The 27,793-nt window shown below is 45.4% G+C and overlaps 1 protein-coding gene and 1 pseudogene across 2 annotated transcripts in view; one reads left to right on the top strand and one right to left on the bottom strand.

Moving 5' to 3' along the window:
• Window positions 1-27,444, bottom strand: part of INSC (INSC spindle orientation adaptor protein) — a 121,237-nt gene extending 93,793 nt beyond the window's left edge. The window contains exon 1 of one of the 2 annotated variants that reach the window (XM_045796550.2): window positions 27,335-27,444. The gene's annotated coding sequence lies outside the window, so the exon portion shown is untranslated. Of the gene's footprint in view, window positions 1-27,000; window positions 27,102-27,334 lie in introns of those variants that run through there. The other variant, XM_087855296.1, reaches the window with a different exon arrangement.
• LOC123791619 (CGG triplet repeat-binding protein 1-like) lies at window positions 104-16,333 on the top strand (annotated as a pseudogene).
• Window positions 27,445-27,793: the final 349 nt, after the last annotated feature.

Raw genomic sequence — 27,793 nt, 5'->3', positions numbered from 1 at the left:
TGCGGGCCTGCGCCCGGGATCCTACACGATGACCGGCATGGTCAAAGCCAGGATTGTGAATCAGATTAGCTCTCAGAGGAGCCACAGCTCGTAGGCACTAGGGATGAGGAACAGGTAAGAGAGAACATCTGGGAGGTGAGATAGGAAGTACCAAGAGTTTAACCCAGTTGATATTTACAAAATATCTCTAATAATAATAGTAGCTAATATTTACTGAGTGTGTACCATGAGCCAAGCACTGTTCTAAATGGCTCATATAGTATCAACTCATTTAATACTATCATCGTCCCCCTGCTACTGACGAGACTCTGAAATTCAGTGGAGGTGTGTGCATTGCTCCGGGTCACACAGCTGTAGGTGAGAGAGGACTAGGAGCCAGGCTTTAGGATTTCGAGGGGAGGTGCTGGAGCAGATGGACGGGATGATGGCAGTAAAGAAGTGGCATGAGTCCTGCATTTGCTAACAGGAAGCCTGACTCCATTCCATGGTGGCGACCACACCCAGCCCCCAGCTGTCCCAGCCCTCCAGCTCTCTTCCTTCTCACCGGGGCCTCCCACTGCCCCCACCTCCCAGACGGGGAGTCCTCCAGCCTTGTCTGGTGCTGGCCGTCTGTGACACGGCCAGAGGACAGAAGAACAGTCCTTGGGAAAACAAAGCAGATTGCCAACACTGCACTCAAATGGTGGAGGGAAGAGGGGCACAGACAGTGAGCATGTCTCTTCTGTTCCTCATTTCTTGGTTCCTTCTGTGAGAGTCAGGGGGACAGCGGTGGGTCCTAAAGGGATCAGGAGATGAGGAAACCACAATCCCAGCTAAAGCCTAAAGTGTCACTAGCTTTACAGAGAGACCTGTTGCGAGCATGCAGCCCTCAGGGAAGCCCCCACAGCCTGCTGACCCGACAGCCACCTCCCCTAAGCCTTAGGCTGGACTCATCCTATTGGGCAGAGATTCCAAGTATGAGACCTTTAAAGCTATACAGCATGTCAGGAAATGGATTCAAGGTAACACCTCTGCCCCCCACTGTGTCCTCAATGGTGTTGCAAAAAAACCTTGAATTTCGGGGTCTGACAGATCTGGATTCAAACCCTGACTCTGACCAGATTGGTGCATGACCTTGAGAAAATCATGAACCCCCACCAATGTGGTTCCTTCAATTATACCTGCCTCCTAGGTGCTTCATAAGGATTAAATGTGATCACTTGCAAAAGCCCCCAGTAGATTGAAAGAGAAAAGTGAAAAGTGAAGAAAAGAAAAGAAAAAAGAAAAGAAAAGAAGAGGGAAGAAAAAGAAAAGAAATCGTGTGCTTGGCACATGGTAGCCTCAAAGAGGAAGTGTTCTTCCTCATGGAAAGAGGAGTTGAGAAATGTATCTCAGAGCAGAGATGCGAGATGCTGTCTTGCCCATGAGAGAGGTGGAAAGGACACAGGCAGGAGTGAGCAAGAAAGAGGAAACTCCTTCCGTCCCCACGCCCCAGCCCTGCCCCAGGCCCTTCCTAACTCATTGGAAATCTCACTCTGGAGGCTGCAGCCTTGGTTCTGTAGGGAGCTGGGCTCGGCCTCCCCCACCAGGAGAGGCTACTTTACAAGACAGACCGGAAGCCTTAAGTGTGTCTGATTTAATTAAATACCTGCTGTGACAACCGCTCATTCGGACAGCTCATTTCTGCTCCTGCCTCCTCTTTGAGGCCGGCCTTGCTCACCTCCATTTGGCTAACAAGCCAGCTTGGGCTCAGAAGGAAATGGTAGGCAATTTACAGTAAATTATTCAATTAGAACCAGGACCGGGGCGGCTTCTGCCATTGTCTAATGGGCCAATCGTGGTATGGCTCGAGGCTGGGCTGGGATTATTTAATCTGCAGAATCCATTAGGGCTGTCAACAGGGCAGGACAGTAAATATTGTGGAAAGCAGTTAAGCTCCACTGCAGTGCTAGGTACAGGGAGGAGGCAGCTGGGGGAGCGAGTGGGGGAGGAAGGAGACCTGGGGATTCAGTCAAGTCCCTCATTACGTGATCCCCTACCCCCTCATTACTTCTCCTCCCTAGAATTTATCACAATTGTAATTAAACAACTGAAATTAGTAGCTTAAAGTTTTCTCCCTTGGGGATCCTGGAGGCAGGGACCAGAGGTCTGTTCTACTCACTGCTCTATCCCCTATCCCCCTTCTGACAGGTGCCTGGTGCACAGCGATCAGATCGATGAACTCTTATTGACTGACTGGGTGGGTTCTCACCAAAGGAACCCCAGCTTCCTCACTGGGAAACGAGAGACAGGTGTCTGTGCTGCCACATTACGATGAGTACTCGTCGAAAGGGTTGGGGGAGGGCTTTTCCAACCATATACGCTGCAGGGAAAGAGCTCGGCATCCTAACACTCCCCTGAGATGAAGCCACCCATCCCTCCTGAGTTTCTGTAGTCCTCACAGTATGATCATACCTGGCTGGGCAGGCTCCCTCCCCAACCCCAGCTCTGCACTCTGCTAGGCAGGTTCTCCCAAACAGACAGAGGAGAAACAGTTGCATGATAACTGCAAAAACTGCAAAAAACAAACAACAACAAAAAAGCAAGGAGGTGCTAAGGGAGGTCCACAGGGCTTGGTGGGAATGGAATGGAAGGTGGGGAGAGGGGCTCATGGCAAGTTCCTCAGGGCATGACCCCAAAACTGACCCTTGCAAGAGAAATTTGGAGACAGAGGAAAGGGGAAGTGTGGATGGAAGAGCATGGGAAGACTAAAGGCACTGCAAGTGTTTCTAGAAGGCTGCAGTGAGCACTCCTGGCTGGGGTGGAGTTGAGAGGAAACTATCCCAGCGGCGTGGGAATGCAAAAAAAGGAGTGGCCACTTTCAGCCAGGGAAGTAGGCCAGACTTCTTAGAGGAGGCTACATCTGAACTGGGTCTTAAATGCAGGGTGGGATTTTGCCAAGTGAAGATGGGACAAGGACATTCAGTGCCAAGAGAGCAGTGTGAGCAGTGGCAAAAAGACCAGAAAATGAAGCGAGTATTCAGGGACCCAGATCTCTCTCAGGGGGTTGGAGGGAAGGTGTCTCTGTGGTCCTTCATATGAAAGGAACTGATTCTTTGGACTCTATCCTGTGGGTTACAGGGAGCCACTGAAGGTTGTTTGAATAGGGGACTGAAATGATCAGAGTGGAATTTCAGCTCCCTTGGTGGCCAGTGAGTGGATGCACTCCAGGGAGTGAGGCCAGCAGCAGGGGTCCATTTAAGAGATAGATGCGACTCCCAAGGGGGATCACAAAAGCCCTGGGGCTAGAGCCATGGGGACCTGGGTAGAAAGGAGGGCTGCTGCAATGAGCTTTGGGAGGTAACGACAATGAGCTTCCCTCCTTGCCCCCATTCAAGGCCCTGTTGATCTGTGGGAAGGTGGCAATAGTTATCGAGACGTTTCAGTATTGCTAGCTGGGGTGGTCAGCATCCTGCAGCAATCAGATACTTTAAGAACCCTCATTCCCAGGGGAGGCATAAGAAACTAAGCCAGCTGTCACCTCGCCCTACTGAATGGACTGAGCCTCATGAAATATAGACAGAGCGACTCTCTAGAGGAAGCCTGAGTGACCCTTTACAGCTGTCAGGCAACAGAGTCCAGCAAGTGGGCAGAATAGACCGCAGGCCTCCCAGAGCTGGGCTTGCCTGTCGGGCTCTGAACACCCCGGCTGGGCAGCCCAGAAGGACTGTGCATCAGGTAGGGGCCACCCAGACCTGAGCCCCGCTCCTCAATTCCTGAGCCAGAACACTTTCAACAGAGCACAGGCAAGACCCCAAACCTCCCCCTGATGAACTGGATACATCTACCTTCTAGGTTTTACCTGAAAGGTAACAAGAATCCCACCTGCACAAATATGTCAGGGGGTAAGACTGTAGCCTCCAGCCGCAATCTAGGCAGCCTTCCTAGAGGAGCTCACATCATAACACTAGAGTATTAGAATTACTAGGAGGCCTTAGAGAGTCTTGCCTTGTAATAATAACTATAATAATAATAATAATAAGTAGAAGGGGGAGAAATATTTAGGGGGCTAACTATGCATTAGGCACTGTAGTAAATGCTTTCAATTCCATCCTCAAAATACTCTTGTTATCCCCATTTTTCAGATGAGGAACTGAAGCACAGAGATGAACAGTTGCAGATGGAGAGACTCGTTCAGAGAGGGGAAGAGATCTGCCTCAGGTCACACAGCAAGCTGAGCCATATCTGGGACCTGCGCCCGGGTCTCCTCACTGCCATAAACATCTCCATATGGAAATCCAAAGAAGGCTTTGTGTGGTTAGAGCCCTGAGAGACCCATCCAGGCTCAGCGTGATCTACCCTGGGAAATCAATGGTTCTGGCAGTTTCCCATCTATAAAACTGGGATGGTTACTCATGAGCTTTCTCTTTTGCTGTGGCTATCAACACAGCCGAATGAACAGTGGATAGAGACATTGCAGGAAGTCCTAGTCTAATTCCGCTCAGTCTTGGAATGAGCCAGGCAGGTTGATGCAGAGATGCCCATGAGTCCACAGAGGTCTGAGAGAAAGGAGCCAGAGTCAAGCTCTCCCTGCTGAGGCCCATGTGCCCCAGTCCCTGATCAATATGACCGCCCATCCTCTGAATGGCTCCAACTTGGCAAAGACAAGCCCCAGGCAGCCTCTCCTGAAGGAGCATGTGTCACAGCCCCAGAGGGAAGCCCAAATTCCCGAAGCCTGGAAAGCCATGCTGTCCCCCATCCTGGTCCTCCGGGTGGGCCCTTCCTGGCTCCACGACTCGGCCACTCCAGCTGCAGAGCAGAGGAGCGCCCAGCCCTGAACCACGCAAGGAAACTGCAGTTTCTGGCGTCTGGGAGCTGGTGCCGAGCTGCTGATTTTCTAAGGGTCAGAAGTGAGCAACTGGCACCCCAGACCTCCAGGACCTTAAGCAGAGTGTAGCCCCCGAGAGATGCTAGGCTGGACGTTTGGGTCACCGCCACCCAGACATCTATTGCTTAAGATTCGGAGTCCGTTACTAGCTGTGTGATCATGGCGTTAAGTATCCTTATCTGTAAGGTGGGGTATATAATAAAGATAACGGAAGTAATGGTTCCTTCCTCGTGGCACTGCTGTGTGGACCAGTGAGATCACATCTGTGAAGTACCTGGCACAAGGGGGGTGCTCAATATAAGACTGGTTCTGTTTCTCTCCTGGTGAGGATAAGTACCTCGCAGGAGCGGAGCAGTCAGATGGAGGCCATTCTACAGCCTCCTGAACTACATCCAGCTGGTCAACTGCTTTGTACTCTTTAACTTTTTAATTATCCCTTCTTACTTTCTAACTTTTCCTGTTGTGAATGTAAGCCAACTGCTCAAACGTTCCCTAGCTCTGATTTGCAAAAGTGAGAGCCCTCTCTCCCTGGGCCCAGATCCCAGGGTGCTAAAATTAACAATCAGTATACTTTAAGCTAATGACTTACTGGTCGTGACTGCCACGAACAGACATAACTCTCAGATAAAAGCCATTAGAGAAAATTGAATAGCTCCAGCGTGGTGAAAATTTGGATACATCCTGTTTCATAAATCACGCTCGGAGGTTACACTGGGCAAGCTATTTCCCTCTCTGAGTCACGATGAGGCCCCAGGTTGAGGGGGTCTGTATACCCTTGGGAAAGAAAACATAGGGACAAGAAGCATACAGTCTGGGGCACAGAATGAGTCAAACAAACAAACAAACAAACAAAAAACAGCCCATTCACAGAATGCTGTCTTATCAAGACTCATTCATGTCTGGTATGTCACATGTCACATCCAAACAGCACACTGCACGGTGTCTAGTACAGAGTAGGAGCTCAATATATATTAGTCATTACCCAACAGGGGATTCCATGGTTCTCCAGAAACTTCTTGCCCTTCCATAATGCTATTCATTGGTCATGGCACCCCAACATGTCCAGACCAAAATCTCCTCAATTCTCTTTTTCTATCTCCAGGTAATACCAGTGTTTTAGGACTCAGTTCTAATTCCACCTCATCTGAAAGGCCTTCTCCAAGCACTCTAACCTATAGTCATTTCTCCCTCCAAGAAGTTCCCCAGGAATCAATAAAAGGAGGGGTCTTGAACAGTTTTAAATTATATTGTAATAGAAGGTATGCTTTTTCCATGTCCCTCTCTCTTCCCCTGTCTGCCTGTTGAGAGATGCCAAGGCAACTGGAAAGCCACAGTACAGCAAGGACAAAAGATGGAAGAAGACGAGTCTTGAACACAATTTAGAGTAGAGCCACCCAGCTCACATCAGTCCGGGGGTAAGTGAAAAATGCACACTATGTGTGAAGCCACTAATATTTGGGGGTTGTTATAGCAACTAATCTGAATTAAGCTAATTGTGAAAACTAATGTCAATGCTATACTTAAAGCATCTGTAAGTGTGCTAGATACAGAAGTCTCTCAGTAAATATAAGTTCCTTTTCCCCTCCTCCTCAGCCTTGGAGGAGATAGCGGAATTCTGTGTTGTCTAGTGACAATTAGCCCTCTGGACACTGACTCTACTTCATACACAATACAGCCAGAGTCCAGAAGTTGATGAGGTGAGAGTAGGATGGAATAAATACCTACAAACATTTAAAGTCCCATCAATTCTGAGACTAAGATTCTGTTTCTCAGCCACTGCCCTCTCTGCTCATATGTACCCATTCACAATAATAGCTAAATTTTATTATACTCAGGTGGTTCTCAGATGCATTTTTTTTCATATTTTCACATCTGAAATTAGGATGCATGTTTCAGTCAATGACATCTTGGCATTGTGTTACTGTTTAATTGAAAGCATATTTTCTCTTTTAGGAAGTAATAGGGCATCTTACAATCTATCGCATCTTAAATTCGATGAAATACAGTATTGGGCACTTAACTATGTGCCAAGCACTCTTCTAAGTGCTTCACGTAAATTCATTTATCCCTCAAAAAATTCAAAATAGCAAGTACTACTATTATCCCCATTTTAAAGATGCAGAAATGAAGACCCAGAGAGATTCAATAATTTGCCAAGGCACACAGCTAGCAAGTTGAGTGAAGATAAAGATGACCATCTCTCTCTAAGGAACTTCATACCATGCCACTATTTTCCAGACCCTGGTTTTTAGGTGACAATAAAGTCCCCTTCTTACAGAGAAAGCTCACACATGAATTTTGTGTTTGGCAATATGGTGGACCACATATTCTAAAATACTTCTCCATAAGAAGAATTTGGAAGAATTGATAAAGATGTTCTTGATGTTTTTCAAATGCATCACTGAGCTGGCAAAAAAGATAAGAAATCTGGAGAGGCCAGGAGGAAAGCAAAAGCAGGAACCAGGGAAAATATGCAAGAACCGAAGGGAGTTTTTGCCCTAGGAACATCTGCTACTGTATTCCTTAAGCTTCTGTTTCACATGTGTTTGGGGTAGGGAAAACTAGGCACAAAGCCTAGGGACTAAGGAAAGAATCAAACAGGGGTCCAAAAGACCAGAAGCTCAATGTTAAGGGTAAATGAGAAATAAGCTTCCATACAGAAGATGCAAGAAAAGTGTCCCAACTTTGGCACTGAGAAAAGGGAAGTAAAATCTCTCCCAAGAATTAACGACCACAATGTGGCCTTCATATAGGCATGTGGCCTGAATTCACACTATCTGGGTGGTGGGGGGGGGGGGGGACTCAATTAGAGAATTAAGTTTCAAGAAATAAAAGACAGTCTTGGAAATATTTTCAAGGAACAAAGTCTATAAAATATGACCAAGCAGATTTGATAAAGAACCAGGTTTGAGATGGAACTTCTATAAATTAAAAGTGTAATAATTAAAATGAAAAACTCATTGGATAGATTAATCACAGCTAAGGACTGAATTAGTGTACTAAAAGATAGGACAAAAGAAATGATCCAAAATGCAGCCCAGAAAGACAAAGGGAGGGAAAACGTGAGTGAAATAAAGCTAAGGAATAAAGAGTAAAGTAGCCTACCAAGTATTTAATCAGATTTCCAAAGGGAGATAAGAAAAAGAACAGAGGAAAAAGTGATATTCAAAGAAACAGTGGCTGAAATTTTTCCCAGAAATTTTGAAAGACAAAACAACTTTCAAATCCAAGAATGCCAATGAATTTCAAGCAGTAAAATTACAACATATATACACATCCTAGAAAACTCATAAGACTAAAGAACACCAAAGACAGAGAAGATTTTGAAAGCATCCAAACGGTGCAAAAGAGAAAGAGGGAGACAGAGACACAGAGAGACAGAGAGAATTAGATCAACAGGCCACCACTTAAGAGCAACAGTGAAAGTTAGCAGACAATGAGAAAATATCTGATTACAGAAAATAATTGTCCTAAAATTCTATACCTGTAGAAACTCTCTTTCAGGAGTAAGGCTGAAATAAAGACATTTTCAAACAGGTAAAAATCCCACAAAGGAAATACTAAAGGATTTCAGGCAGAAAGAATATAATGCCAGAGATTTAAGATACAGGAAGGAGTGATGAGCAAACTTACTTATAACTATTTAAGTAAATCCAAACAAACCTTAACTATAAGAAACAATTATACCTCACTTGTGGGGTAAGGGAAAAAATGATAAATCTAAAATACTGTGAGAAATTCAAAGGGGGATGACTAAAGTTAAGTTCAAGTGTTCTGAGTTTCTTTTATTTGAGGAGGAGGAAAATAGAGATGTAAATTAACTTTAGCCTTATTAGGTTATGATTAATGCTGTAATATCTAGGGTTACCTTATTAGGTTATGATAAATGTTATAATATCTATGTATAAGTGAAAGAATATACATAAAAATAAAAATAAACATTACCATTCAAATAAGTTAAGAGGGGAAAAAAATAAATGAGTAATAAAAAAAAGCAATCAAGGGACGCCGGGGTGGCGCAGCCATTAAGCATCTGCCTCTGGCTCAGGTCATGATCCCAGAGTCCTGGGATCGAGCCCCGCATCGGGCTCCCTGCTCGGCAGGAAGCCTGCTTCTCCCTCTCCCACTCCCCTTGCCTGTGTTCCCTCTCTCACTGTCTCTGTCAAATAAATAAATAAAATCTTATAAAAGCAATCAAAAAGAAGAAAAAAGTTTTGGGGGGCAAGTGTTAATGAATGCTAGTAATCACAGTAAGGGGGAGATTAATTAAACTAGCCAATTTTAAGCAAAGATTGTAAAGTGTGCATTACACTCACACACACGCGCACACAAAGAAAAAGAGAGAGAAGTAGAGAAAAAAGAGAGAGTGTGCCATGTTCTGGCAACAATATCCCTAAAACAAAAAGACCCAAAACAACTTACAGTTAAACTCTTCAAAAGATATATACCACAGAAATATTTACCTAAAGACTTCTGGTGCTGATGTATTCATATAATACAAAACAAACTTCAAGACAATAACCATTATGGAAATGAAGAAATTTGTTACATAAAAATAAAAAGATTGACCCGTCAAGAAAATATAATAGTGAGGATGTACATAATAACAACAATAATCTTAAAATACAAAAAGCAAAAACTGACAAAATTTCAAGGAGAAATGAACGGGCCCAGAATCACAGATGGAGAGTCCAACACAATTTTGCCATTAATTGATAGCTCAAGCAGAAAAATTATCAGTGAGGATATAGGACATTTGAATGACACAAGTTAGATTTAGTGTTTCTAAACAGAACACTGCATTCAACTCAACAGGAATACACATTCTTTTCAAGGATTCATGAATTGTTCTTTTTTTTTTATGATTTGTGACTAGATCATAAGCAAGCCTCCACAAATTTCAAATGAGTGGTATCCTACAGATTGCAATCTCTACCCCAATATAAATACCCCCATAATTTGGATAAATCAGAGGTCAAAGAAGAAATTATAACAGAAATTAGAAGACAAGCCAAATTATTATGAAAATACATATATAAAAATTATATGGTATACAGACAAATAAAATTAAAAGAAAAAATTACAGCGTTAAATTAGAAAATAAGAAAATATAAAATTAGAAGATTTTTAACTTCTAAAATAAGACATTTTATTTTTTATTTTTTAAAATATTTATTTGAGAAAGAGCACATGCACATGTAGATGGGGGGAGGGGCAGAGGGAGAGAATCTCAAGCAGATTCCCCACTGAGTGTGGAGCCCCACACAGGGCTGATCTCATGACCCATGAGATCATAACCTGAGCCAAAACCAAGAGTTGGAGCCTTAACTGATGGAGCCACCCAGGCACCCCAACATAAGACATTTTAGAGAAGAGAATAATTCCAAAAAATTTAGCAGAAGAAAAATGGTTAAGATAGGAACAAACATTAAGCAAAACACAATGAAGACACAAAACAAAATGTAAGCACAAATGAAAGGATCAATAAAGTTACTTTGTGAAAACACAAATAAAATAGACAAACCTCTGGGAAGATCAGGGGGAAGAAAGCTCAGAAAAAAATAAAGGAAACACAAACAATATTAGCAATAAAAAGGAATTTATAACTACAGTGCAGCAGAGATAAAAGAATATTATGGATAATATTATATGAACAGGAATATTCTGCAATATCACTGAAATCATAAATAAGTTAGACAAGTTTCTAGAGAAATAGATTAGCCAAAATTGACTCAGGAAGAAATAGATCTATAACCATGAAACAAATTAATCTTCCCATAAGGAAAACATCAAGCACAGAGAAGTTCACAGGTGAGTTACTATCATTTAAAAAAAAAAGAGAAACTCACCCAAACTTTTCTAGAAAACAAGAAAAAAGAAAACACACCTCAATTCATTTTATGAGGCTGACATAATTTTGATACCAAAACCAAGCAAAAACACAAGAAAGGAAATTTATAGGCCAATCTCATATACAAACATAGATTAAAATATACTAAACAAAATATAATCGAACAACCCAGCTGTATATGAAAAGGATAACACACTATGGCCAAGTTGGTTTTAGCCTAATGTTTTAGCTGTTTAAACATTAGAAAATAGATTAATGAAACCCATTGCATTAATAGGCTAAAAAAGAAAAACCTTATGATCATCTTAATAGATGAAGAAAAACAACTTTATAAAATTCGACAGCCATTTATAATAAAACCTTTTAGTAAACTAGAAATACAATAGACCTTCTCCAAACTTATTAAAGGACATCTACCAAGAAAAAAATATACCAGGAATGACATACTTAATGACAACATGTTGAAAGCATTTCCTATGAGACCAAAAGCAAAATAAAAATGCCCAGTTCCCACTAACTTCTATTCTTTATTGTACTACAGATCTCAGCTAGTGTAGAAAGAAAGAAAATTTGTAAGAATGGAAGAAACAAAACTGTCATTATTTGCAATTGATATGATTTTCCACAAGGCTGCTACATCTGCCTATGCACAACAGCACACAGCCAAGAGAATGAGTGGAGGCTGCAGTTGGCCTTTGCTGTGCCCACCCAGTCACACACTTTACAGAGAGCTGGGTCTACCAGACACAAACCTGTAGTCCACTTGGCAAGCCAAGTCTCCAAAGGGTTCATATCTCCCCAGATATGATGTCATTCCCTAATTCTTATTAAAATGTAGCATGAACTAGCAAGTCACTCTCATTGTGAATACAGAAAACTCAAAAGTATCTACAAATAAACTATTTTAACTCATAAAATGGCTTAGAAAGTTGGCATTAAATGAATATACGAAAGTTAAGTACAGTCCTAGACACTGGCACAAACATAAAATGAAATTTAGAAGAAAAACCATTAACAAGAGCAACAAAAATATGTAAGGTATATATAAATAAATCTTGAAATGTACAAGTTCCTTAATGAGAAAAAAATTATTAAAAGGTATTAAAGAAGGCCAAAATAAATGAAGAGGTATTTCATATATATAGATAGAAAAATGTCAGTATACTGTAATCTGTTGTATAGAGACAATGTAATCCCAGTCAAATCCTCATAGGATTTTTTTCCCAGGACTTCATGAGTTAAATCTGAAATGTATAACCAAGATTATTCCTGAAAAAGAAAAATAATGTCTAAGGTCAAAAACAAGACAAGGGTGCCCACTTTCAACACTCCCATTCAACATAGTACTAGAAGCCCTAGCCAGAGCAATTAGGCAAGAAAAGGAAATAAAAGGAATCCAAACCAGAAAGGAAGAAGTAAAACTCCCTCTGTTTGCAGATGACACAATGTTATATATTAAAAAACCCTAAAGAATACCCCCAAAAAACTGTTAGAACTGACAAGTGAATTCAGTATAGTTTCAGGATTGAAAATCAATACACACACACACACACCCCCCAAAGAAACCAGTTGCATTTCTATACACTAATAACAAACTATCTAAAAAAGAAATAAAGAAAATAATTTCATTTACAATAACATCAAAAAGAATAAAATACTTAGGAATAAATTTAACCAGGGAGGTGAAAAATATGTACACTGACAACTATAAGACACTGATGAAAGAAATTGAAGAAGACAAAAATAAGTGGAAAGACATACCATGTTGATAGATGAGAATAATTAATGTTGGTTTTGGGGGTTTTTTTTTGTTTTTTTTTAAAGATTTTAATTATTTATTTGACAGAGAGATAGCCAGTGAGAGAGGGAACACAGCAGGGGAGTGGGAGAGGAAGAAGCAGGCTCCCAGCAGAGGAGCCCAATGTGGGACTCAATCCCGGAACGCCGGGATCACGCCCTGAGCCGAAGGCAGACGCTTAACGACTGCGCTACCCAGGCGCCCCATAGAATAATTAATATTGTTAAAGTGTCCCTACTACACAAAGCCATCTACAGACCCACTGTAATTCTTACTAAAATTCTAATGGCATTTTTTCACAGAAAGAGAAAACTATCCTAAAATTCATATAGCACCACAAAAGACTCCAAAGCGATCTTACGAAAGAACAAAACTGGAGGCTTTCTGATTTCAAAACTATATTACAAAGCTATACTAATCAAAATTGTATGGGACAAGGATAAAAACAGACACATAGACCAGTGGGAAAAATTGAGAGCCCAGAAATAATCCCCCATGTATATGGTTAACTAATATTTGACAGCGAGCCAAGAATACTCAATGGGGAAAACAGAATCTCTTCAATTAGCAGTGCTGGGAAAACTAAATATTCACACGCAAAAGAATGAAATTGGACCCCTATCTTATACTGTTCTCAAAAATTAATTCAAAATAGAGTAAAGACTTAATTGTCAAACCTAAAACTATAAAACTAGAAGAAAGCATAGGAGAAAAACTCCTTGAAATTGGTCTTGACAATGACATGGTGGCCACCTGGGCCTCAATGGGGGCAATGACAAAGACTGCGATGGAGGGGAAGGGTCTTCCTCCCGCCTCACTCCCTGTTCCTTTGTTTCTTCCTCCTCCTTTCTTTTCCAGCCAGTTTCATCCACTTCCCCTAAGGGCACTCTAATCCTACGTAAAGGCATGACTTCCCAGTACCTCAGGGAAATAGGATGCAAGCCCACAAACTATTTCCCCATCACCACTTGCGCAAAAGCTGATTTGAAGGCATCTCTGGGTTTCAACAAAGGGAAGTGCCAGGATTTCAAGTGTCTCGGGTTTTGCACTGGAGACCCTTCACTGCTAAGTATCAAGATGAAAAAAACTGGAAACTGACCAAAACCTTACTCAGAGTTGGAGTGGAAAGATTCGTAGTGACAGCACTACCTGCTTGAAACTCTTCTGAGATTGCTTTGTATGTAATTCCCCTGGATCCAGTCACTGAATTTGGAGGTGAGCTGCATAAAATGGAGGAAAACTCTTCTGCCCTTCTTGCAATGTGGTTCTGAATCACGTTCACAAGGCTGCCATGAGTGACCACCTGAAGTCCAAGACTCACACCAAGAGGAAGGCAGAATTTGAAGAGCAAAATGTGAGAACGAAGCAGAGGTCCCTAACTCCATCCCTCTGATGCAAAAATACTGCACAAACAGAAAATCAGTGTTATCCAGGACTCTGTGAAATGTGCCCAGAAGCAAACATCCCACTTGAGAAGGCTGACCACCCAGCAGTCCGTGCTTTCCTTTCTCACCATGTGAAGAACAGAGGCTCCATACCTACGTCAGACCAGCTGAGGAGAGCATATCTGCCTGATGGATATGAGAATGAGAATCAACGCCTCAACTCACAAGACTATATGCGTGCGCGCGCGCACACACACACACACACAGGAATATTATTCAATCATAAAAAAGGAACTCCTGCCTTTTGCAACAACATAGATGAACCCTAAGAGCATTATGCTAAGTGAAATAAATAAGGCAGAGAAAGAGAAATACTATATGACCTCACCTATATGTAGACTCTAAAAAGCTGAATTCATAGAAACAGAGAGTAGAATGGTGGTTGCCAGGGGCTGAGGGTTGGAGGAAATGAGGAGACATTGGTTAAAAGGCATAAATTTTCAGATGAATGAGTTCTAGGGATCTGGCATACAGCACAGGGGGTGACTATAATTAACAGTACTGTATTGTACATTTGAAAGTTGCTGAGAGTATATCTTCAATATTCTCACCACATTTATAAGAAAAGGTAACTGTGAGGGGATGGCTGTGTTAACTCACCTTATTGTGCTAAGCGTTTCACAACAAATACCGATATCAAATCCTCACATTGTACACCCGAAACTCACACAATATTACATGTCAATTATATCTTAATAAAGCTGGGGGAAAGAAGAAAACAAGAAGACCCAGGCTTGACCAGATACCCGCCACCCTGCTAACATAGTCTGTAATAGAAAACAGAGGGCCTGCTTTCTGCCTGGCCAGCCTATGCATATCCGGGCACAGCCCCTCAGCACTGTGCCTGGGGCTGCCCCAGTTTAGCACACTTTAACCTTACGTGGCACTGGTATATGTGGGCTCGCGCTCTTATCCTGATACTTCTGCCACCTGATTAAAAAAAAACAAAAAAACAAAATAAAACAAAAAAAACCCACAGCCCCCATCCCATACAGTCCTTAGGATTCCTTGCCAAACCCAAAAGGTGGTACCAAAAAAAAAAGAAAACAGACCAGCGATCAAGAAACCAACAGCCTCCTCTCAGCTCTGCCAGTAACTAACCTTGTGAACTTTGTCAAGTTACTAACCTCTCTGGGCCTCTTTTCTCATATGTAATATATCTTTGATTACCTGGCACAGTTGTTATAGAGACTGGAATATAATAATGGAGTTGACACTACTTTGTATCTCTATATGAGGTCATAAAAAGTAAGAGGGATTTTGTTAGGCAATATGGTCTATGGAATAAGAGTCTCTTAAAAGACCCAAATGAATGAATTTAGTACAGTGGGATTTCAAGTGAAAAATGAGCCCTGGACCAAGATAGAAATCTAGAAGTTGGGGCCTAACCAAAAATCTCTGTTAACACAATGTAAGCAAGAAACCTGGAATGTTATGGGAGGACAGGTGCTCCAGAATTGTCTTTTCCAATCCTGCAGCTTATGCAAAGGGAAACCAAGGCCCAGAGAAGGTGAATGACTTATCCAAATCACAGAGCAAATTTGTGGCTGAACCCAAACTAGCACTCAAGTCCTTTCTTCCCTCCCTCTCAGGTTCTGTCCTGATACTGGTCCATGATGCTATGCTGGTCCATTCTGGTCCACAATGCCACCTTATAGAGAAAGTGTAATGACTCAACACCTGAAGAAAATGCCACAGCCTTCCCCATGGTACTCACTGAGGGGTGCTGAACTTGGGGGCACTTATTTTCCTGTGTCTACAAGTTCAGTTTGCTCATGAGTGTAAGTCACTCTCTTCCATGTGGAAATCCCTCTGCCAACTTCACAGCACAAGACAAACAGAATGTGTTGACCGAGAGCTTAAGAACCAATTACAAATCCAGTACTGATACAGACCACAGGGCCTGGGCTGGCAGGAGCTATGGTCCAAATCCCTGTGGCTCTTCAGAAAATTGTCTCCAGTTCAGTCCTTCCCACTAGGATCCTGAATGTGCGGATGGAAGTGTGTCAAAGGACAATTCTACCTGTAATCCTGCCTTAAGTTGCAGACTTCTGCATGCTGTGGGGAGAGGACATGTTCTTAAAGAAGTGGCCTCTAGCTGGTTGGGACAACAGGAGAGCAAATAAGTGGGTCTAGTGAAGTCTCTGGAGGCCAAGCCTCAGGCCAGACCAAGCACTGGACTTATAACCCAAATATGCATCCCAGGTGTTTATGTGGGAGGCTGTTAAATCCCCTGTGGGATGCTCTCTATCTCCAGCTGGGTAGGGACTTTGTCTCTTTCAGTGACCTCAGGCACAGAACACCCTGGCCCCTCACACACCTGTCTCCTCACCCTCTCAGAAGTCACCTTCATGGCAGCTGCCCCCTTTACTCACATCCATGGTCCCAAGTGAGCCTTTGCCAAGAGCTCTGAGAATGACTGAGGTAGAAATGGTCACAGGTCAGGCCATATGAGTGCACAAGGGATCCAGAGCCAGGCTCTACCCCCATCGGCAGGCAGCTCTTCCTGAGCCCACCCTGGCCCACCCTGAGACCCGTCTAATGCCTTCTTGGTCTGGGTCAAGAGGGGAGACAGTATGGTCATGGGGTGGTGCAGAGCATCTGCTCTGTATCAGGCTCCAGCTAAATGATAGAGAAGTAAATGAATAAAACAATTTTCTTTTTCTTAGAATTTCCTCTTCCATTGAAAGAAATATATAAATGTATAATTCAATATAGAAATTCCTCCAACCAGAGTTCAAATAAGATGCTTGACCTTTCTCTTGCCACATGTGCTCTATATGGTCTTGAATATTTTATGCCCCTTCTGGGCTTCCAATTGCCCCATCTGGAAAAGGAGAGGAGTGGATTAGACGAACTTCTACTCTGAAACTTACGTTCCTACAATCCAATGACCCCCTCCCCAGAAGCTTCTACAAGTCATTCATGGCCAGAGGCCAGACCCAAATTCTTCACCAGATTGCTTTGCTCAGAACTCAGGTTCTGTGTTCTTTGCTCAAAGGTGAGTTACAGGAGACATCTGGAGTTTGTCCCAGGGACAGCCGCTCACGTCACCTGCTGCTATTGTTGGACATTAGAGCCCCCACATCATTGCATCCCTGCCCACTGTGCACCTGGGGACCACCCCAATAGTCTCCAACCTCAGGGACCCTGTGGGTCCTAAGGCTAAGAAGGCTTGCACAAGGCAATTGTTTTCTTGTTGGCCTCCAGCCTCCAGCCTACCCCCCTGTCATTCTGGTGTTAGTTTCAGCCCCTTGAACCACAGCTCTCATAACATCTCCTTGAAAACCTGTTATGTCTCATCATTATCTCTTAACTCAAGCCTGAACTCCTTAGCCTGGCACTCATGACTCCCCAGACCCTGTCTTCAGCCCACCTCAGCTCTTTTGGCATCACCACCCTAAACTCCCCACTATGTCCTTTATGTTCAAACTTCAAGGCACGTTCCCTGCTAGTCTTCAGAACTGATTTGCTGTCCCCACCTATCAAGATTCAATATAAATGTGGCCTCCTCCTGGAAGCGTACTCACATTCCCCAAACCACAAGGCACCCCAAAATACTGAAGCACTGACACCATTCATTCTGGGCTTGCCAGGGCCTGCTTGGTTTTCTAACTGCCTGGTGGTCTCCTCTGAGGGCATCCAGCACCTCCTGCTAGGGCCCAAGTCCCAGAAGAATATGCCCCTACCAACCAGCATCTAGCATAATGCTCTATGCGTAGCAGGTAAAGAGTTGTTAAAGACCAGTAAAGACTTATAAAGACTTCACTTGTAGTGAAGATAGCTGGACAGATGATAGAGGAACAAAGGAATGGATGAACAGTGACGAAAAGGCTCAGAGGTCATGTTACATTGGTAGAAGAAAAACTGAAATGGATGGAGAAATAAACGAGGAAGTGGACCTCAGTCCTGGCCACCACTGTCTCTCACCTGCATTACTACAATAGACTCCTAACTTGCCTTCCTGCCTACTCTCCTCAAACTGCCATCACAGCAGCCAGAGCCTGTCATTTCTCTGCTTACAACCTTCCAATGCCCACCCATATCACTCAGATTAAAAGCCACAAAGGCCTTCATGACCTCACCCAAATTATCGCACTGACTTCAACTCTCTGACTTTCATTTCACTCCAGGCCTGTGGACCTTCATGCTCCTCCGCAAGCGTACATCAGGGCTTTTACCTTTCTTCTTCCATCTGACTGCTCTTCCCCCAAATATTCACACAGCTTGCCCTTTCACTTCCTCCTGGCCTCTGGTTAAATATCTGCTTATCAGAGAGAATTGCCTGACCCTATACAGACGTATAAACCTTCTCCCACCCTTGGGATTCCCTTGCCTTTCCTGTACTTCTCCAGAGTGCTCAGCACCTCTTGCATGCTGTATGTCAACCTGCTTACTGTCCGTCTTCCCACACCAGGAAGCAGATTCTATAAAAGCAAGTGTTTTGCTCACTGCTGTATCTCCAGTGCCTCAAACAATGCATGGCACAGAGTAGGGACTAGGAGGATAGTTGCTGACTGGATGAATGAGGGGTTGAGTGAATGAGTCTGTAACTGAAATCCCTGACACCTTCAGACATTCTTCTAAGATGCTCTTATCTGATGTGGTTGCCATTGTCCTATGTCTGCTCAGTTCCAGTCCCATCCGATGTCACAACAGATGGACAGCACACATTCTCGGGGGTTCTTTAGAAGTGGCAAACTTAAGAGAACTGAAAGACCATCTTCTGGAGGGGATGGGGCCAGGATTAGTCTACTGCCTGGTTCCTAATGCAACATTTTAAAATCCTGCTCTCCCTCCTCCTGCCAGCCTCTCTGCAAATTCCACAGGGTTAAAAGCACAATTCTGGTAGAAAATGAAGAAAACAAAAGCATCCTCTTTCCCATGGTGGAGCTCATAGGGAGCTGGGTTTCTCTTTCCCCTTTGGACCTCAGCCCCAAGCATGTCTGCAGAGCCCAGCTACCACCTTCCACCTATCTGATCAAGGGCCTAATTCCTAAGCTCTCATCACACTGAAAGAGAGGACAAGACACTAGAAGAGCAGAAAGTAAGACAACAAGAGCAATCATCATGGCAGCTTCTGGTCTCCCTTTTCTGTTAACACCCTTCAATTACACATGTCCCTCAAACAGCACAATGACATCTCTCCACCCCAATGGTCTCTTCGCCTGAGCTTCTGGGCTGTGAGAACCAGGTGAAAGAACGATGAAGAAGAGGGGGATGCAGGTGATTCGCCAGCCTTGAGTCCTGCTATAAACCCAACATAACTTCTTGTCTGTGGCCAGACAGGTGGGTGTTGAAGGAGGGGTGAAGGGGGTGAGTGACTTAAATGAAGACAAAATAGATCACTGAATGAGTGAATGACGAATGCAAGAGTCAGTGACCCACAGTGACTGAATAGACCATCTGTCCTGGTGGTAATGGCCTTGTTGCAAGAATGGCTCCCTGGACTCAGTAAGACATGCTCTCTGGATTCTCTTGTAGGCCTAAGTCTAGTGCAATCTCAGGGGTGGGGAGGAGAGTGTCAGCTCCTGACCCATGTGATGTATCATGCAAATAACTCTCAAGCTCCAAGGGGCCTTCATAAGTTTGTAAAGATCCTTCATAAAAGCAGCTGTGGAGCCAAGTCAGGACCACCTGGAGTGCCCTCAGATCTCCTATATCCTCTACAAACCAGGGTAGATGGGGAAGCCACAGCTCTGGGATGCCTTGTGACTTAGCTCCCTCCTCCCAGGAGCTCCTCAGAATCATCTAGGATTTAGTTGTCACCTATCACCAGTCCTTAAAAAGCTGCTGAATGACAGTCTAATTCGTGTTGCCTAGAAGATGGTACGATCTTTGAGGGGGAGGGGCTAATAGGCACCTCAAATGCCATATGTCCTAAAATGAATTATTACCTTCCCCACCCCCAAACCTACTTCTTCCTTAGAATTTTTATTCCACTGAATGGTGGGTGCTCAGCTGATATCTGGGTGCTCAGCTGATAAAACTTCATTCATTCATTCATCCAACAAATATTTGTGGCACACGTCAATAACAGACTAACTGCCAGGATCAAGCAATGAAGAGCCCTCCCGGAGCTCATCATCAAATAGGAAAAAGAGGCATTAATTATCATGTGATAAGTGTAAATAAAGGTAAAGTTACAACTGTGATAAACCCTTGAAGGAGGTAAATAGTGTTTTAAATCCTTATAAAATGGGATTTGACATAGTCGTGGGTCATGGAAGGGACAACTGAGCAGAGAACTGAGAGATAAGCAGGAATCCAGTATGTGAAGACATGAAGGAAGAGCATTCTAAGCAGGGGAACAGCACATGCAACAGCCAATTGTAGGAGGGAGACTGCCAAGCCAAAGGACTGAGACGAGGCCAGCAAGTCAGAAGGGAGCAAGGGGGGGTGCTAGGTAGGAGGATGTATGAGACAGCAGTAGGGTTGGACAAACAAGACCTTGTAGGATTTACTAAAGTGTTTGGTCTTTATCTTAAGATCAACAGGAAGCAACCAAAGTATTTTCAAGAAAAGAAATGACATGAACAATTTGTGTTTTGGAAAGGCACTCTGGCTGCTCTGTGGTGAGCAAATTGGAGAGAACCCACATAGATACAGCTGGACCAGTTAGGAGGCTCCTGTGGTATTCCAGAAAGATGACAATGGTACCTTGAACCAGTATGATCCTAGTGGAGAAGGACAGACAGAAGTGATGAATTTCAGATATTTACAAGAGAACATCAACCAGACTTGGTGAGGGATGGGACATGGGCTCTGAGGGAGAGAGGTGCTGAGGAGGACTACCAGTGCTCCCTGATGTATGCAGCTGCATAGATGAAGGAGCTGGTCAAGGAGATGTGACATACCTGAAGAGGACCACACAGGAATAGGACAGTGCAGGGAAAGAATACAGAAATTCCGTTTTGGACATGCTGAGTTTGAGAGTCCCTTTGACTTTTTCATCTCCCTCACTTTCTGCCTTTGACCAGTCACCTGATTCTACCTCCTCTCCACCTTATCTTAATTAAGGTTCTTGTCATTAAAACAATCTCCAGGGGGTGCCTGGGTGGCACAACGGTTAAGCGTCTGCCTTCAGCTCAGGGCGTGATCCTGGCGTTATGGGATCGAGCCCCACATCAGGCTTCTCCGCTAGAAGCCTGCTTCTTCCTCTCCCACTCCCCCTGCTTGTGTTCCCTCTCTCGCTGGCTGTCTCTATCTCTGTCGAATAAATAAATAAAATCTTAAAAAAAAAAAAAACAATCTCCAGGATCTCATGAAATATCACCTCCTCAAAGAGGCCCTCTCTGGCCACTCAATCTAAAGAACCCTTATGCTACTACTCTCTATTTCAGTTGCTTGTGGGGTTTTTTTTTTTTTTGTCCTTTCTAAAAATAGGTAATAATTTCTTGCACTTTGAATCATAGAAATAAATACGGACATACAGGTAGGTCTATATCCTAGCTCTGCTTGCTAAGAGGGCATAGAAGCAATGATACACCAAAAGCACAGAGCACATGTTGCCCCAGATTTTGGTTTCTAAATACCATTCTCCACTAAAAGGATCCAGGACTTCTTAGAGAAATGGCTAGTTCCAGGGCCAGAAACTTTCTGTTATCTCTCAATATCCAGACCAAGAGTTTTCACCTCTGGGAAGGTCTCTCTGATTGCCCCAGTAAGAGAGAACACTTCCTCTTCTGATACGGCAAGGAGTCCCATACCTGCTGGGATCATGTCCCACAGGCCGGCCTATCACTTACTGTTCACAAGCCACACAGTCTGACTGCAGCTGGAGGACCAGGATATACCCTGCTCATATGTATTCCCTGTGCCTTGCACAGATCCTGGCACACCACAGGGTCTCATTTAATATGTGTGGTGTGAATAAATGAATAATAGTAATTGAAATTTCTGCATCTTCTGAGAGATCCTCCTAACTTCATTATCCCCAAAACCACAGAGAGTGAGAGAAATTCATTCTTCCCTCATTTTACACACAGGGAAAGTGAGGCCCAGAGGAAGTAAGGTAACACAGTGTACCCAGACGCTGAGCTAGAGCTGGAGTCCAGGTCTGTTGCCAGTCATTCTGGTGTTCTTCCCCAGAAGTGGAGTGGGATAAGAAGGAAGGATATACCGTTCGTGGTTCCCTTATTCTGTGTCAGATACTGCACTTCAGTAAACTTTCTAGTGCTAGTAAAACCACAGCATTATAAGGAACCCAATTTTACAGACAAGGAAACTGAGACTCCAGCTCAGATCTGTGTGTTTTTCTCTGCACATGGCTGGAATTGGTTTAGCTCTCTCCTGACCCTCCATCAGGGGCAGTGAGACAGCCTGAGCCCATCATTCTGTCTCTCAACCATGTCCTTTAAACCAGCACCACACACAGGCCCACAATGCAGCCCACATTCCCAGACCGCAGGCTGTATTTTACATGGTTTCCAAACCCAGGATATTTGGGTTGTAAGACAAAACCTCCATTTCTCCAGCAGAAAGTGAACACTACACACAATTACCCAGCCAAACTGCTGATGCTTACAGACACTGCATCATGCTGAATAGGGTCTGGTCTGCCCGGAGACGTCCTCAGCGGATCCTGGACTCCCCCAGAGCTTGGCACCGAGGGGACTCTGGAACTGGAGGAGGGAGACTGAGCTGGCTGGATCGCAGAGTCTGGGTGGAGGCCCCATTCCCAGGATAGAGATTGATTCAGGGGAGCAGTGAAACCACAGAAGCCCAGTGCTGCCCACCCCGAGAGAGTGGAGGTGATCCCCGCCAAATTCAAGAGACCTCCCCACCCCGCCCCTGCTTCCCACGGAGTGGCAGTCTCTGTTTGAGGCTGGTAAGGCTGACGATGCTGATGTTTAAGACCTGGGGCCAGAGACATCAAGCCCTTAGCCCTTCCCTGGTTGTCCCAAAGGGGTGGATTTTCCTGTTTTCGAAACTTTCGAACCAGGGGAGTGATCTGAAGACATTCACTACAGACTCTGACAGCAGACAGAACTGGGATGTAATCATGGCCAGCTCTTACTTAACCTCGTTGTGCTTCAGTTTCCCTATCTTTAAAATAGAAGTGCCTGTCTCACAGGGTTGTTCCAGAGGTTTCATGAAACAAAAGATGCAAAGAACCTACCAAGTGGCTGGCCTTTAGCAGGTACTAAATAAATGGAAGTAACCGTGAGTAAGCCTTCTCCCAGCCACTCTGACTGCCGGGCCCAACACGCTCTTGCTATATTTAAATCTGTTCTCATTTGGTGGAGCTAAAAGTCCTAGGAACACCCCAAATCCTCAGCAGAGACACAATCAAATCTGTCTTACCTTTTGGAGATGACATTTATCCCTTACCTATACCAAACCCCCAGCACATCACCCAGTACCAGGTACTTCCCAGGGCCTCAGGCCAATGATTCCTCCTTCCCACTTTGTAACCAAACGCTTTTGGTTTGGTTAGCCATCAGAGTATGTGGGTCATTGGGGGAAAGGGGTGACTTAATGCATACTGAGAAGCAGAATCCCACTACAGTGCCTGAAAGCCCACCATTAGAGTCCTTCTAATCTTTCTTTAGTGCTAAACACTGCCCCCCACTGCTCCCCTTGCCAAACATTAACAGCCTTGGGCAGGGTAAAATAATCAGTCTTGGAGTCAATTAGTTAGAAGTCTCATCAACTTTCAATGCAGCCAGAGCCCTGCCCTGCATTCAGAGGCCCCTGGTGATCGACATCTCTTATAAGTAAGAAGTGACAAATGGTGCCCTAACCACTTAGTAGACTTGAAACTCCCTCATCGGGAAGGAGAAAAAAGTGAGCATTTGTCTATGACCTCACAGGTCTAGGAATGGGGGCAGAAAAGCCTCTGTGTATGTCCCCCCACATTCCAGAGCCCAGACTCCTCATCCTGAGCTCTGGTTCTAGAAAAGGCATGCTGATCAGAGACCATGTGGTCCACACTGGGGGAGGCAGAGCTCAAGTCCAAGAGACACAGACCTCCCAGCAGAGCCCTGGGCCTAGACAGGGTCACATGAAGAAGGGGTGGCCATGGGGCCAGGGCCAGGCTTAGGGCAGGGGTCAAACTCCTTAGGGCATCCAGACACTCATGCTTTTGAGACAGGGAGGAGCTGGCAGCTGAGGTCCTCAGAGCAAGGGGCATTTATCAATGGCCCAATTCATTCTCAACAATCCCCATTGTCTGAGCCAGCACAGAGATGGGCATTATCTCCCAGAGCCGCTGGAAAGAACAGCCCCAAGACATGGTCACGAATCCGAGTCCAAAGATACAGAAGCCAAAACTGAGACATGGCTTGAAAACTACATGAAATATCTGAAATTGGAGATGTCCCCCCAAATCCAGGCAACATGCTTCCCAACCTCACAGCCAAATAAAAGGCTTAATTGCTGGTTGTTCGTTTACTTATTCTGATCTCTTTCTACAAAGGATGTGGGAGTTTACACTTAAAGATGTGTGTACTATGCAGTTGTTAAAGCAGAAATTAAAAGTAAAGCCAGGGTTCCAATGAACACAATTACTACCCTGGAGCAATATGCTAGACTAAGAGCTTCCTGGCAGCTAAAGTAGGAAGAGAAACCCACAGGTTCTGTCACAAGCTCAGGAGTCACAGAGACCTATAGAAATCCCTTGAGCACTCTCTGCCTCAGTTTCCCTGTCAGGAAAAAAATGGAACTATTAACCTAAGAACGTTGTTGTGAAAAGTAAATGAAATAAAGCATATGCTAAAGATTCAACCAATATGTTTCTATTACCATTATTACACGTATCATTATTTTTTTTAAGATTTTATTTATTTGACAGAGATAGAGACAGCCAGCGAGAGAGGAAACACAAGCAGGGAAAGTGGGAGAGGAAGAAGCAGGCTCATAGAGGAGGAGCCTGATGTGGGGCTCGATCCCATAATGCCAGGATCACGCCCTGAGCCGAAGGCAGACGCTTAACCGCTGTGCCACCCAGGCGCCCCTACACGTATCATTATTACTATTATTCTGTTGTCTGACTTCTCTTCCTTAAATTGGAACTATGTTAACTTAGTGGGGCTGCCCTGATGCTCTGTGATCCCGCATCATTGCTCTGAAGTTCTGACTGGCAGGCGTATGTATTTGATTAAGAAGAAGAAGAAGAAGAAGAAGAAGAAGAAGAAAAAGGAAACAGACCAGGACTGAGTCGCCATGAGTCCTCCAGTTTTCCAGTCTTGTCTTGAGTCCTAAGGTGGCTGGGGCCCCTGTAGAGGGGAAGGCTGGGGAAGGAATGCAGACTTCCTTCACTCTGCAAGAAGGCTGCCAGGCTGACCTCAGCCTGCCCTTACTGAACCATCCCCTGGGGTCAGGCTGAGGACCAGGGCAGGGAGAACAGATCCCTGCACCCCGCTCAGGAAATGGCTGAAGATCATCTCTCCCCGGCATATAAGGAGACTTGGTGAAGTGAGAGCTCAGGCACTCCTTGGACTAAACCATAAACACTAAGTAAGATAAAGTCAATGTCATCTTTCTAACCTCCCAGCTAAAGGAACACATAAGTCTAGGCACCCCCGCTGAAGCCTGTCCAGAGGAGAATGACCTGGAGGGAAGATGTCTAGAAGCCATAATAATAACAAAAACAACCTGATATTTTGGGTCACCTACTCGTCCAAGCACTGTTTAGTGTGTCCCCAGTGATCCCCAGGGGAAGGAGATCAGGGAGAATAAGATGCTGTCAAGGAAAGAGAAAACTACTGGGGGAAGGGGAAGGAGCAAATCCAAAGCCAGCTCTTCCAGCCTGGCTGAGACAGGAGACTCACAACAGGCTGATAAAAACCAAAGAGAAGGAATCAGCCCAGCTCCACTCACTGTCCCCCCCCGTCAAATGACTGTGTGGCCCCAGCCCATAGAAGGCTCATGGCTTTTCTACAGCAGGGGGAACCCAGAGTGCAAACTAGAGCCTAGAGCAAATTACAGGTGCCAGGCTCTGCCTTAGCCTGCAAGCCTGGCCTTTTCATTTGTAAGAGGGTAAAAGCTCCTTCTAAGTCCAGACCCTTAAGCCCCAGGCTATACGGGCAGCCTCAGTTCTAGACCAAATAGGAAACCCCAAAGGCACTGTCATCTTCCCTTAACCCACAGCCAAAGTCCCTAACTTAAGATAGTCCCTACTGTGGCCAGTTTCTTGGACTCAGTGTCCAAGGTGCCGTATGTAGGCTAAGTAAACGGGGTCTGGAGGCTGGGGTACATTAATCCGGGGGGCACGTTTGTGCATTGCATATTCTACACACGTAGGCACGTGTTGCATACGTGTCACTGTCCACAGGTGTACGTGTTGAAAGTACGTAAGAGTCTGCACGGATGTTCTGACTGGAACCGCACGCAAGACTAGCGTGTGTGGGTAGGAACGTGTGTACACATGAGCAGCTGTGTGTGGGTGTGAGTGCCCTATCAGCGTTCGTGAGTTTGCACAACTGTGTGGTCTGCCCACCCCCTCTCACTGTCCTCCTGCCTCTTCGGCCATGACAGTGGGCTCCCAAGCTGTCTCTTCACCTGGCCAGCCAGCTGGGGTCCCTCAGAGCCCCATCTACTCCAGTGTCAGGTGAACACTCTGAGCTCCCACCCTACGTACAGCCGTGAGAAACCAAAGCCACCGAAATGACCCACAGAGAAGACACCCCTGCTGGGGACAAGCCCAGTCACCCTGGAAGGTCGGAGTCCAGATAACACTATCCTAATTCTGTCTTCATCGGCTCACTCACACACGTCCATCCAACCCCACATGTGCACTCGCTCAGCCCACTTGCAGCCTTCCTACCCCACACACAATGTACTTCCAGGAAACGACACACATGCCACCTGTGGGCACACTCCAGGTCCACCTACAGGTGCATTCCCCCACACACGGACATACTTTCTCACTCATACTCCTACCCTGGGACACATGCTAGAAAGTTCCACAGGCTAACACATCGGCCCAGACAGTCCCTCCCACTGCCCACAGTCACTCCTACACCTACTGTCCAAATAGTCGCAAGCACGCTCAGTCCCCCACTAGGCCGGCCCACCCCGCAGGACCCCAATCAGCCGGCCCAGGGGGTCTACTCACTGCGAGGGAGCGGGCGGGCGAGCCGGTGCGCCGCGCGGCCAGCGGTGGCAGGGCGCAGCTGGGGCTCCAGAGGCCGGGCCAGCAGAGGGGCCGCCCGCTGCCCCGCGCCCCCGCCCCGCGCGGCCCCAGCCCGCCCACTCCCCGGCGGCCGCAGGCCCTTCCACGACAGCGCGCCCCCTGCCAAGCCTCCGTCCCGCGTCAGCCACCGCTGCCTGGAGTCTCCGCCGGGCCGAGAAGCTATTTTGGTGCCCCCGGCAGTGGAGACGTCGCCCTCTGGTCGGCGGGGAGCGCTGAAATGGGGACGCGGTCAGGCTTAATTAGAGACCTGGCTTACCCCGGGGCCCGGCGGGAGTCAGGGCTGGGAAGCACCCCGGAGCCAAAGCCGACGAGGCAGGGGTGCCCACGTGTGCCCCGCATGCCAACATCTGGAGAGGGGAAGGGAAGGAGCGGCGAGCGCTTCCCTTGGAGCTGAAACAAAACAAGGAGGGGTTTGGGTGCGGTTCACATGCTCTGAGGAGGGAGCCGCCAAACTTTGAGCAGTCCCCAAAAGCCTGGAATGCGACGGGGTTTACTCACCACAGGTGCTTCCCTGAATCTAAGTCGCCCATATAAGATCACTGACCTCCAGACCACCGACCTGCCAAAATGACAGAGGGCGTCTGTTGAGACTCCTTCTGACTTGGTGCACATCAAACTTCCCCTCTGGACGTCTTTGTGTCAGATGGCTAAGTCTAGAAAAGAAGGCTGATTCCTACCCAAAAGCTCGGGAACGTTGCATTCCTGAATTGTAAGG

Source organism: Ursus americanus, chromosome 24, assembly GCF_024610735.1.
Source record: "Ursus americanus isolate L20-20 chromosome 24, mUrsAme1.1.p, whole genome shotgun sequence".
NCBI lineage: Eukaryota > Metazoa > Chordata > Mammalia > Carnivora > Ursidae > Ursus > Ursus americanus.
The sequence above is the reverse complement of the archived record's forward strand: the minus strand, read 5'-3'. Positions and strand labels throughout refer to the sequence as shown.